This window comes from Amphiprion ocellaris, chromosome 3, assembly GCF_022539595.1.
Source record: "Amphiprion ocellaris isolate individual 3 ecotype Okinawa chromosome 3, ASM2253959v1, whole genome shotgun sequence".
NCBI classification, from domain to species: Eukaryota; Metazoa; Chordata; class Actinopteri; family Pomacentridae; genus Amphiprion; species Amphiprion ocellaris.
In genome coordinates, this window is record NC_072768.1 from 2,080,267 (window position 1) to 2,093,215 (window position 12,949).

Here is a 12,949-nt window from a genome sequence, read left to right on the forward strand (position 1 = left end):
CATGTAAATACACAGCTGTGCTTGAGTTAAAAATATTTTTCTGTCTGTCTTATTAGTTTGATGTGTTAGCGTGTAGCAGTGAACACAAAGTGCAGCTGAGCGTAATGAGAATGTCATGAGTTTTGCAGGTAGCTGATCATAAATCTGAATATTTGACTAAATTAAATTTCTACTCAAAAGGTCACTGAATATCACTTCTAGAGAACATGACTGTCTCAACAAAATTTCTTGGCAATCCAATAGTTGGTGAGAAATTTTCAGCCTGGAACAAGTAGCTCAAAAATGAAGACAAAAACTGCAGTTCTGCGTGTGGCCACTTGAGACTGGCTTCAATTCCGAGTCAACCCCATAGACCTCTATGTTGAAAAGCCCATCTTTATAGCAGAAATAAACATGTTAACAGCCTCATACTAAAACAATTTTAGTCTCTATAGCTGATTTTCCTCTTCATAGCAACTGCATAAACAGTGAATTTTTATAGAAGTCACTTATTTAATTTAAATCAGGGCTTAAAGTTGTGCATAATTGAGGTTGTGGCTGCTATGAGGGACAAGTGGTACTGTCACAGGATAATCTATAACCCAGAGAAATTTACATGGATCATGTTAGCTCCACTTCCACTCTGCATCTTTGCTCATTTTTGAATAAAAAGTTACTCAGAGTGGGTGAAAGATTTGCTCATCTCTATCTACAGTCTGATGGGAACATATTGTACTTGTAGTGAGAGACTGAGCACAGTACAAATGAACTAGATGATTCAAAGACACAATATCACAAATCACAGGATGGATCTATTTAAATTTGAGGCAATTTACAACTCAAATCCAGATAAAAAATCAGATTAAATTGTTCTAATCGCTAATAGAAAAATCAAAAAACATGGACAGTCCATGGCCCGACTCAGCTCCACTGAAGCTCCACCAATTTGCTCATTTTTGGATTAGACTGGAGTTAGGAGGAGTCACATACTGCCAAGATGGTGAGAGACAGAAACACCACACTGATGGTGAAAACCTATAGGTGATATCACAGAAGGGTTCATCCAGCTTTATATACAAAATATGGCTAGCAAGTAGACTGACATGGTTATATCTCAAGCCGTCGTGCCAGCATGACTAAAAACACCTGAAAAATCCACAAATTCAGGCTCCTGCCAGAGCACCAGGATCAATATTTCACCACATAGACAATTGATCATGCAGTCAGGCAGATTACTGCTGAGATGTTCTTTGATCTCAGTCTAATTACTCTCCTCTAATGTGCTGTATCATTTCTGACAATGGCAGTGGATGACTTGGCTTTCTTGCCAGGCCGTCCGTCGCTCCTCGTCGCTCTCGCAGGATCAGAATTGGAGATGCTCTGAAATCACTTCAATTACCTCGTTTTTGCCTCCCTCTGATGTGTATCTTCTGGTCTTTTATCGTGGCTGCCGCTGAAAAATACGCTCACTTTTTTCTTCTGATAAAAGAGCAGTGCTAAGATCAATGGGAATAGTCCATTGTCCAGAGTTAGAGTAATTGCTCCTCCAAGGGGTTGTGTTTTGTGTGTGTGTGTGTGTGTGTGTGTGTGTGTGTGTGTGTGTGTGTGTGTGTGTGTGTGTGTGTGTGTGTGTGTGTGTGTGTGTGTGTGTGTGTGTGTGTGTGTGTGTGTGTGTGTGTGTGTGTGTGTGTGTGTGTGTGTGCGTGTGTAAGGAGCTAGTCATTATCTTTGATAGGACACTACAGCCCCGTGAAGCTTAATTAGGCAATACTGTCTCTTTCATTTGAACATGAACTTTCTGAATTGTAGTTACACTTACAAATATGCAGAAGCACCAGCAGCAGCAAATGGCCTGGACTCCATTAGCTCCGGTGTACCAGCCACACGAACAAGTGTCAGACGTTGCTCGGTTATGTACTTAGAGTTTATTATTCAGCGTGGACAGCTGCTAATAGATTAGCGGGCTTGTATTTGCCACTTTACTTATTCATTTGGTTCACAGGAAGTCAAATTTAATAAGTATTCAGATTGTATTCCTCTTACAACCAACCCACTCTCTTGAGCTCTTGCTTGATTTTTCAGCTTAGCATTTGTTCTTTTCATATCTGTTTACCGAGAGTTCCTTGTGGGTTCATGTTCAGCAGCTTTTCTCCAACTATAGCACATAGGTTTCTTGTTGAGAAGCAAAATATGCTTTTGAGGCATGAATTGTGGGGTTGTTTGAACAGAAGTTCGAGCTTACATATGTAGTTTAGATAGAGAACAAGAGCACGTAACTGTGAAAGAATTTTCAGATTTTGACTCATTTCTGTGTTGTAGAAACAAGTTAGATTTAGCAGTAGGAGTATTTTACATTCATTGCTGACATATTTTTCCCTTTCTCTTTCTCTTATTGCTTATTAAAATGTTATTTTTAAAGAAAAGGAATATGGTATCAGGAATATGCTTTATTATCAAAAAGTCTTTTTATGTTTCATTCTAGGTTGCACTTTAAAAAAAAAAAAGCAATATAATGCAGTACAGTATAATGCTTTAAATTAGTATGATGAACTGAATCTCTTCCTGTGGCAACAAATGATGTCTTAAAGAATTATTATATTTAATAAATAATCCATTTCCCATTTTATAAATAGTGTTTACTGTATGTCAACAAGTTGTAATCACGCCTTGGAAACTTGCTCCGTAATAACACTGAAATGCCTGAAAATACAACAATCAAGGTAATTCAACCCAGATTTTCCTTTAAAAGAACTAGAATGTCCGTGCAGTGTTTTTGTTTTTTTATTTGCACCTCACACAGCCAAGTCTGTAATCATACAAATATCAAGTTCCCAGATTAGACGAACTCTCTGAAGTCCTAATAAGATGAATGATGTGAACTTTGGGTTTTATCCAGCTTCCTTTTTCTTACTGTAAATAATGACTCTCCTAATTTTGTCTGCTCACATGTATAGCGGGAGTGTTGTGCTTTCATGCATATCTGGTTTTGAAGTCTCATTCGTGAGGAAAATCGTGGTCAGCAAACTGCAGTACAACATGTTTTGGAGGTTATTCACCGCTGGCGTGAATTATACGGAGATAATTTCCTAGAAAATACAACTGAAGTTTATGAGTTCGGTTGATTTCATAATGGAACTTTGATTGAAGAGGGTTGACTTTAATGTTGTGTTGCTGTCGGTTAGTCTGCCAGTTAGTGATAGACTGTATTTCTCTATTACACTGTGAGATTTACTGGATGAGGTGCCACATTTCAGGCTCACTTGAATTAGTAACACCAACTGCAAATAAGCAATACAAGCATATCTGCACTTTTTAGCGGTTGTTTGTGAAGCGCTGTTCATGTAAAAGTGTCAGCTACGAGCCTGTCACAATAATTCCTCAACAGTTGCAGTCAGTGCAGCTCCTGTGAGGATTTTTTCTTCTTCTAATTCTCATTCCCTTTATGATAACAAGAGTTTCATTGCAGCTTGGATGCTTAGAGAGCTGAATATTTCTTCTAAGCATTTGTTCTAAGTGTCATCTACTGAGGGCACACATGCATATATAAGCTGCTCTGTCATCATCATAAGGCTCTACCTCCTATGCTGTCTAATTATGTTTACCATCCCTTGGCTTTCTTCCCACATGCAGATGATTTCATTTGGAATCTACTGTGCTTAAAGTGCTGCATATTGTCTGATAGCGGACGGTGTTTTGTCTCCAATCTAAAGCACTCAGATTGCACTTTGCATAATGTTTCTTTCCTTAAAAGTCTGCCCATAAATAAGGGTGAAACATGCATATTGATTTAAATGTCGGAGTGGAGCGTGCACACTTGTACCGATGGGGGAAATTGCTTTCTCCATCAAAAGCTACTGTAAATCAACCTGAAGGGAAATGGTCTTTCTTATGCTTTACATTTTAACCCTCTAAAGTCCTAAAATGAGAGAGAATTCCACATCCTAATCCAATAATCAGCATGAGACACCTGTGGTATCGGTCTTTAATGTAGCCCAACTTAAACAGTTTGTTAATCAATCCATTAAGTCGGCTTACCGCACACAGAGATTGAGCTGCTGGCAGGAGGACAAAACTGATAATTAGGGGCCTCGTGGAGCTGCTGCAGAGGGACTAAACTCAAACTGACACACAAACACAGTCAAGTTTGCATCACTTCAGAGGACATTACAGTGACTTATAATATGCTGAACAAACATATAAACATAGCATGCAATATTTTATTGACTTTTATCCATTCCTGTTAACGTTTTGTTGTTTGAAACAGAATCTCTACAACAGAATGGATGTCATGGAAAAAAAAACATTTGTGCATGTATTTAATGATCTCTGACAGTGTTTATGATAAATTACAGTCTATTTTAACTTATAATTCAGTTCATAACATGGCACAATGTGATGCGAGTGTGCAGATTTCACATTTTTATTCTTTTATTTAACTCACAAGTGCGTTAAAGTATAAAAGACGTGTGGCACACAAAGTAGTACTATACAAATACAGAGCGACATATATTATGATTGAGTGATGCATATTATATAAATACAATTGTCAGTCTTGCTCCCATCATGGTTTGTATGTTCCAGCTATGTGTCATGCCTCTTTTGTATTAATAATTATAGCTTTATTTGTACAGAACCTTTTAAAAACACACTGTTCCAAAGTGCTTTACAGTAAAAACAAATAAGAGAAAACTGTTGAAAAACAGTAAAATCCCATTACAAAACACAGTGAAATTGCAAAAATAAAAGCAGCTGTTAAGAGAAAAACATACGATTCAAAAGAGAACACTGAATTTGCCTCCAGAGCCTGATCATTCAAGGCTTTAAAAACAAGCAGTTAAACCTTATGATCAATTCTAAAACTCATAGTGCAGGGTGTAATGTGGTCACTTCTCGTGTGTTTAAAGCCCTGCAGCAGCATTTTATGTATGAAAAAGACCGAAGGATTCATCTGTGCATCCTCATAGCTCCTCTAGCAAATCTCCTCGTACCTCATCCTCGTTCCTCGAAATACATTTTAGAAACTGAGTTCAGTTGATAGAGGACAGTGAGCAACCTGACATCTGCACACAACAAAATCATAACTTAACAAGTAGGTTGGCAGTGATTATCTGCACGTCTGAGTCAGTGATGCAGCTGTACGTTGTTGCTGTGTGTTCATGCTTCAAAGTTTTGCTAAGACATTGCTGTATCTTTAGTATGTTTACATGACCTTAAATTTAAACAGATTGTGCATTCCTTGTCTGTTATTGTATTTTAAAGACAGCCTTTGAAGGATGTAATACTGTCTCTGTACAGGGTTGTTGTGAGTCAGTCTGCCTGCTAAGGGCCAGTGATGATCAGGCAGCTTTGTCAAACATATAGTCAAAAAAATCAATTCTGGATCAAATGTTGGAGTCTTCAAAAAGTTCTCAAGAAAGAGTCTTCAAGCAGTCTTCAGAGTCTGATGTGAATAATGTTTATTCAATACTGGGCTGTAAGAACAAACATGAGCAAAATCTCAAGATTTTAACTGACTACACAAAGAGGTACATCATCTTTTACACGCATACATACTTCTTCTAAACACTCCTCTTCTGTTCTGCAAAGCCACAACCCATCATCTTAAGACCCAATCAGGATGTATATGATGTAATCGTATCAAAAGTTAAACCACCTGCTCTGTAAGGTTGGCATTATTTCTGCTTAGCTCAGTGTGACCTTGGTTTCAGCTCATGAGTGTAGATGAAGAGAGGGCATGCACTTCCTATCTTCTGCCTTGTATGGACTTCATGGGCTTCCGTTGGGTTGCTGCTTTCCACAGGATTATTTAGTGAATTCATAACTTTAGTTGACATGTTTAGTCATCCAATCTTATCATTGTTTGCTCTTAAATTTGATTCACACATCCTATTCGTCTAATTTTGTCATTTGTTCAATCTTAAAATGCCACAACAGGGTCAAGTTACAAGTTATTGACGTCGCACCAAGGTTGTTTTCCAGGTCATGAACTGGAGGACATAGCAGAGAGAAGATGAGGATTTTGTTTCAGTCCCACTTACCTATTTCTAATACTCACTGTAATCTTATCCTTAATCTAAACCTAACCTCAGCCAAACCCAAAGCCACGTCTTCATCGTGACATTTAGTTTGTTTTATGGGGACATTTGCCCACAAAAGGGAGTAAGACGAGTGCAAACACACATGCATACACTACTTCCATGTCTTCTTATCCAGTTAAAGTCCAGCCTTGCTCTGTGGGCTCATAGTCTGACAGGTAGCAGGTGGATCAGGGGCCTGACTGAGGCAGGTAAAGTCCAGCACCTCATTACTGCTACTTATCAGTGTGTTGTTTTCCCACCATGAGATCTAAGAAACCGATGGACTTAGTCGCCGCTCGCTTTCTTTCCACAGTTCATCAATCTGCCTCTGACAGCTCGCAGGAACAGCCTTATTCCTGACTCGCCTCCCTCCACCCCCACACCTACTTCCTCCCCCCCAAAAATAACATAGATAAGACAGCAGTTGACCTGATAGCGTCTTATTAAAATTTTGCTTCCCTTGAAGACCGCCGCCGTGTTTGCCATCAGTTCTCTCAGTGTCAGAGCAAATAATTTCACATTAGTGGGGATCCTACAAGATGCAAGATACTCACACTGGAGTGGAACGCTGTGGCTTGTTTCAGGGCGGTAGCTGTGTTGTTTGGCTCTCTTTTTGTTCCGTGTTGATTAGACCTCGGTGTTGTGAAATGAGGCCGAGGAAGAGGACGGATGTAGCCATCATTCACGCCTACTGCATCACAGCGAATGAGGAGATGATTGGCACTTGAAAGCTGGACTGGGAAACTTATTAATTGCTTTCTGTGTGTTGTGGTTAAATGTTTGCTTGATTGGCTGAGGCTGTTGTTAGCTGGTTTGTTGGATACCCCTGCAGTCACGCATCACCGACAGCCACTGTGATTGGCTTCAGATGATAAAGCGTGTTTACACGGGCATTCAAATGAGTCGTGGTGATGTTTGTGGTTTACAGCCATCGATGTAGCCATTTGAATTGGAGGCTAAATCTTCTGCACTGTCCAAAAAAATAATAAAAATGATGCATGTTGGTGTAAAGCCAAAAACATCGAGCTGGGAACCATAATTAATAAAGTATCCTCATCCTATGATGGAAATTAGATAACATATCAGTGCAATCTTGTGATTAACTCACACCAACGAGATCAAATGAGTGTGGGAAGCTATAAGACAGTGATATCCACAGCAGTCATTCCGTACAGAGTTCATTGATCATTGCTGGAGGCGCTGTGAGTACGAGCTGCATGCTGGTTTATTTTTACATTCCAGAGAGAGAAAACTTGGCAAATTACACGCCTCACACTTTTATAGACTTTTTTTTGCTCACAGAGGAAATTTTGTTTCAAAGACAAAGCCTTCCACCTCATTACGAGCCGATCCGTGGAGCTTTCTGCGGGTTCGGTTTCTGCATTGGAAATGGATCAAATGGAGCCGCCTCAATTAATTGACTGTCGCGTTTGTTCCCACTTTGATGAGGAAAGGTGCTACTGTAGACATGTAGACATGGGAGCAACAGGGAAAACCATACAGCGCATGGTTGTGCACTAGTACACATGCACATGCAAACACTCCTCTATCTCCACTGACATCACACACACATACCCACACACACATAGATCCATTTGGCTTTTATCGCTTCGGTATCTGTTTGATATCCTTTGTTGCTGCTGGTTTGATAGGACTGGAGGATACACAGCAAACTGACAGAGTCTTTGTTCGCTGTGAATCTGAAGATAAAACAAACAAACTGCTGCTGTCAAATCCACCTGGCTGTCAATACATAGAAAACAGGATATTCAGTGCAGACACAGTGAAGCACATGTTCATTTTACACAGAATATTGCGCTGTTTATGTAAACTAGAGAAGCAGGAAGTAGAGGAAGCACATGGCAACGTGTCCACACAGTCCTGCAGTAAATGCCCTCACTGTATGCATAGATCTGGATTTTTGCCACACCTGTAGAGAATAAGAACCTACAGTGACTACTGATCACACCAAGTGCTGTCACAGAATGACTCAGGCATGAAAAAATACTTAGCTGCTTCCTACGGGCTCTTAAATGTAGCGACAGCAGAACAAAACAAGACTACTGTGGACTAAATAGTAGAAACTATGCTTTTGAGAGTAAAGAAGAAAGACATTATTCTCAAAGGATCTCCTGGGTGCAGTACTGAGAAACAAAAGCTGGCAGAAAATGGTGTTTAGAATACTGATATCTGAGTAGCCTATAAAGTTATTATGGTGTGTTGTATTTCACAGTTAGGATTTAATACCAAATATATGGGGGTACAGTAAGGCAACAGAAGGTGCTGTAGGAGGAAAAAAAGGGTTTCAGGTACGTGCAGTTTCGGGGCAGGAAGCTTGAAGAAAAGAAACACAAATCTTAGAATAATGAGGGACATTGTCAAGTCTTTATGGGTTACAATAATGCACCGTAGTTGTAAGTTATGTGAAATAATATCTGACTGCAATTTAATGTACTAGCTTTTTTGTGTGTGGATTTATTGTGTGAAATGCACTGTAAAAAAAAAAAAAAAAGAAAGAAAAATGTTTTTTTTAAAAAAGGAATATTTGGCATCTGGAGCACTAAAGCAAGCAGTAAGTAACAGGAAATACCCATCTCTTAAAAAATCTATAATTTTCCATAATTAAAATACAGTCGCTAGCTTTAATTTTACATGAATGTGTATTTTTTGTCTTTTTAAATGTTTAATAAAGCTCATTCAGATGTGTAAAACAGTAAAATTGTACCTAAATATGGTTAAATAATGTTATACTACAAATAAACAGGCCTAATATTGCTCAAACGAGGCATTTTTTTACAATTGTACAAATACAAGATTAGTTGTATTATATAATATAGTTGTTGTAGTATTCTAAAATAAATTAAAAAGATGAATAAATCAACAAAAAGAATCATAAACAATCTGGTTTCTCATTGAAATGATCTTCTATCAATTTTAGATTATATCTTACATAATGACTTTTTACATACTTTACATAATATAAAATATGTCTGCATTTAAAATGTATGGATTTACCATTTAAAAAGTCACACTATCATCATTAAACAAATGTGTATGATTAACATCACTACCAACTGATAAGTATGAATTTTTACATGTTTTACAATGTTTTGAACATCAGAGCACCAACATTCCTACCAACCATCTACAGTCCCAGTAAGGTAAAGAAAATGATGAAAGTTTCTAGGATTGACAGAATTTCAAATCGTATTTCAAACTGTAGTGTGTCTCTTGGGAGAAAAACAACTTTCTTTTCAGTAAAACCTGCAAACCTTCCACAGACTGCAGACACAATAATTGCATGTGAGGTTTTTGCACCGGCAGGACTGTGTGTTTTTGTGGGGTAGACATTTTAAATAGATCCATCAGAAACTGCTACATAAGATTTAGTTTATGTACTCCCACCACAGGAAAAAAAATAGAAGAACCTTATGATATAATCCAGGAAAAAAAAAAAACAGATTCTCCTAGAAATAGCTGCTGAAAAGGCTGAGTCACTCAAAAGTGCAGCCGTCATTGTTTGTTTCTTTCCCACGACGGCACTCTGAGAAATCGAGGTCATGCTGAGCGGTGAGGTGAGTGATGTTACAGCCTCGTAGGAGGGCGTTGGGGACTCGACCCACATCGTTTGGCCTAGAATTCAGCAGTGTCAGGGTCTGGAGGTGTGACAGATTTTTTTTTAGGGGGTGGGTACCTTTATGTGACATCCTGAGGCTGTCGGTTTGAAGAAGGTGCAGATGTTTATTTCAATCTCCAGATATTTAAAAGTGAACCTGTGGAGCAAACAAGTAAAACAATCTGAAAGCAGATAATTAACCCTCCTGTTGTCCTTATTTACGGGCACCAAAAAACATTGTTTCCTTGTCTGAAAAAATGCAACAATTCTGCAAAAAAATTCCCCAAATTTCTGAAAATGTGCAAAACCTTCAGGAAGAAAATTCCTTAAAGGTTTCCCTTAAACATTTTTTTTTTTTTTTTTAATTCCAGGAATTTGGCAAGAATATTCTTGTAAATATTTACAAAAAATGAGTGAAAATCTTCCAGAAAAATCCTAAAAATATCTAAAGTGATTACATATATATATATATATATCAGTAAAACTTCTAATATTTTCTTTAAGAACTTTCACAGAAAGATTTTTTGTGAATGTTCTTAAGAAACATTTTTAACATTTCTTTTTTTCCACCAAAAAATGTTCAAAGATTTCCTGAAAATATGGACATCAGAAGTTTCACTGTGAAAATATTGTTTTTTTTTCCACATTTTCAAACTTTAAAATGAGTCAATTTTGACCTGCAGGACAACACGAGGGTGAAGATCTAGAAATAAAATGCTGTGTGATGTAAACGATTGTTTTTTATGTGAATTTCTTCAGGATGTGACTGTGAGAGATGGGGAATAAAATGCAGATGAGCTTCACGTTAGTGATAAAATACTGCCAGGAAACTAAGAGTTAAACATTTGTGCTTTACTGCAGTTTTCTTGCACTCAGTCTCGGCTCTCTTTCCTCGCCCTTTCCTGTTTTCTTCTCTCCTACAAGTTCCTGCAATTGTGACACTCTCTGGAGAGAGGATCCATATTTAATGACCCAGCAGCAGCAGCAGCAGCAGCAGCTTCATGGAAATGGGCCGCTGTAGAACCCAGCGACGGGCCCACTAGCTGCCTTTTAATGCTGCACGGATATTTTTAGGAAGACGGCTAACTCATACTAATGAATGCAGATCCATTCCCCAATGGGACGGCCATGGAAGGGTGCTGGCTAAACTTTTCAATGAGTCATTGACTTAGTATGCAAAACAGCTGAGGAGGTACGGGGGGGGGGGGTTTGTCAGATAATGCCTGGTTTTACAGAAATGTCAATTAAGCGTTAAGTGAGAGTGATGCAGTGGATTCAGTAGGAGTCCTCAAGCTATCAACATTTAGACCACTCCTCAATGGTCGCTATGTGGCTTCCTTTCATTCTGAGGTGTAGAAGAACCCTTTTAATCAAAAAACAACCCGTCACTGTTGCCTTCTAGTGTTTCTCCTGAGATTCCTCGTCCTGTCCCTGTCCCTGAGTCCTGATATCTTGTGAAGGTGAATCAAATGTGCCCTTTGTTTGTGACATTATTGTCAGTAGGATCATTCCACCTCAGATGACCATCTTCAATTTATGGTACCACTTTTCATTAAAATTATCTGAAGCACTATGAGATGGAAAACCATGGTTTTTCTTTTAGCCCAGTTGGGACTACTATTGTACACCACATGTACATATCAGTGAGCCTGCAAAATTTCAGGAGTCTAGCAACATTATTTCACAAATGATGGCACTTCAAACATTACTCCACAGATTGATGTGAAAAAAAGATGCAAAAATCAACATTATCTCATGTTCTTTAAGAACTTGTAACTCAAAAAGTTGCAACACCTGTGACCAAAGATTTTACACGTGTTTTACTTACTAATATAAGTTTGCACAGAAAAATCTGACAGATATGAGATGGTCATATCTTTTAAAATTAGTTGATTTGACGTGGAATGACGCAGTATGCCATAGATGGTTAGAATGCAAATGGGCTGATAACTTCTGGTCCACCTCCTCATTTTCCCACATCCATCCAGTGCACAGATTGATTGCGGGTGCTGCAGCCAGCTACATGGTATTCTTGTGTTAAGAGACAAGAATCTGAGATGTACCCTTCCAATCTATAGGGACCAATCAACTTTTTTTCTCTTTGTGCTGAATCAGGAAAATGCTGATTCTTGTCTCATGCTGCGAACTGCTCTGAGGAATCCTGGCAATCACAGCCTGGTGGGTCGGCTGAACTATTTTGTCTGCAAAAGCAGAGATGTCAGAAGTGTGTGTTGTGTATGCAGCAAATGGGATGTTTAAATGCTGCAGAGATAATGTGTCCAACAGAGACACAAAAACTGTCTTTCTATACAAATAAAGCATTAAAAATGGTGAAAAAACTGCTAGATGTTTATTTTTTCTATATAGTTTGACAGTATGTAGATAGTTTATTGTTTTCACACTTGATGACAGTGAATGAGATGCATACCTGAAATACTGCACTAACAGAAAACCCCTGAATCTGCTCAAGTAGACAAACTGCCTCTCCACAATGAGCTGTTATTTACCGAGTCTTCATAATGAAGCTCTTATCTCTCACTCGTTTCCAATAAGAGCTGTGTGTGCGTGCGTGCGTGCGTGCGTGCGTGCGTGCGTGCGTGCGTGTGTGTGTGTGTGTGTGTGTGTGTGTTGCTCGGCCACAGCTGTTTGTTTCATTACCTCTATCATCACAGATCTGCATAAAGAGAGACCGAAGCCTAGACTGAAGCACGACGCGTCTCTTAATCTCGACCAGCAACGTGAAAATGCAGCGGCTCAGATCGCAAGCAAAAACTCTGATGAACTGAAAAGTGATAAATGTTTATAAGCTTAAAAAAAACAGCCAGTTTGCATGTGTTTCATGTTTGCACAGTTATATGTTTTACTTAACTTTTTTTCCTAACTGAACTGAGTGACTCCCATCAGTATCACAGCGCTCTAACAAGCCATTTTGGAAACAAAGACATTTGAGATTTTGAGGATTTAGGTTGGACCTGGTAGGTGTGTGTGTAAATGTGCATAAATCCCTCCAAAGCCCAAAGCTAGCCTATGAAACCTATTTCATGTGTTCATTAGAGCTTGTCGGAGCTGCAGGCGCTCACACAGCATGCCTGTTATGACTCCTAGTGGCTGCGGTGATCTGAACTTTACTGCTGCATCCCCAAGCCCAACATGTCCCCTTTAAGATGAAATGCAGCGGCCTAAACATTTAGAAAGTGACTAGTCAGTGACACGTACAAATGCAGACTGTAAATCGTGGCTAACTCCATACCAGCCTTTGAGTTTTTAACATTTGGTG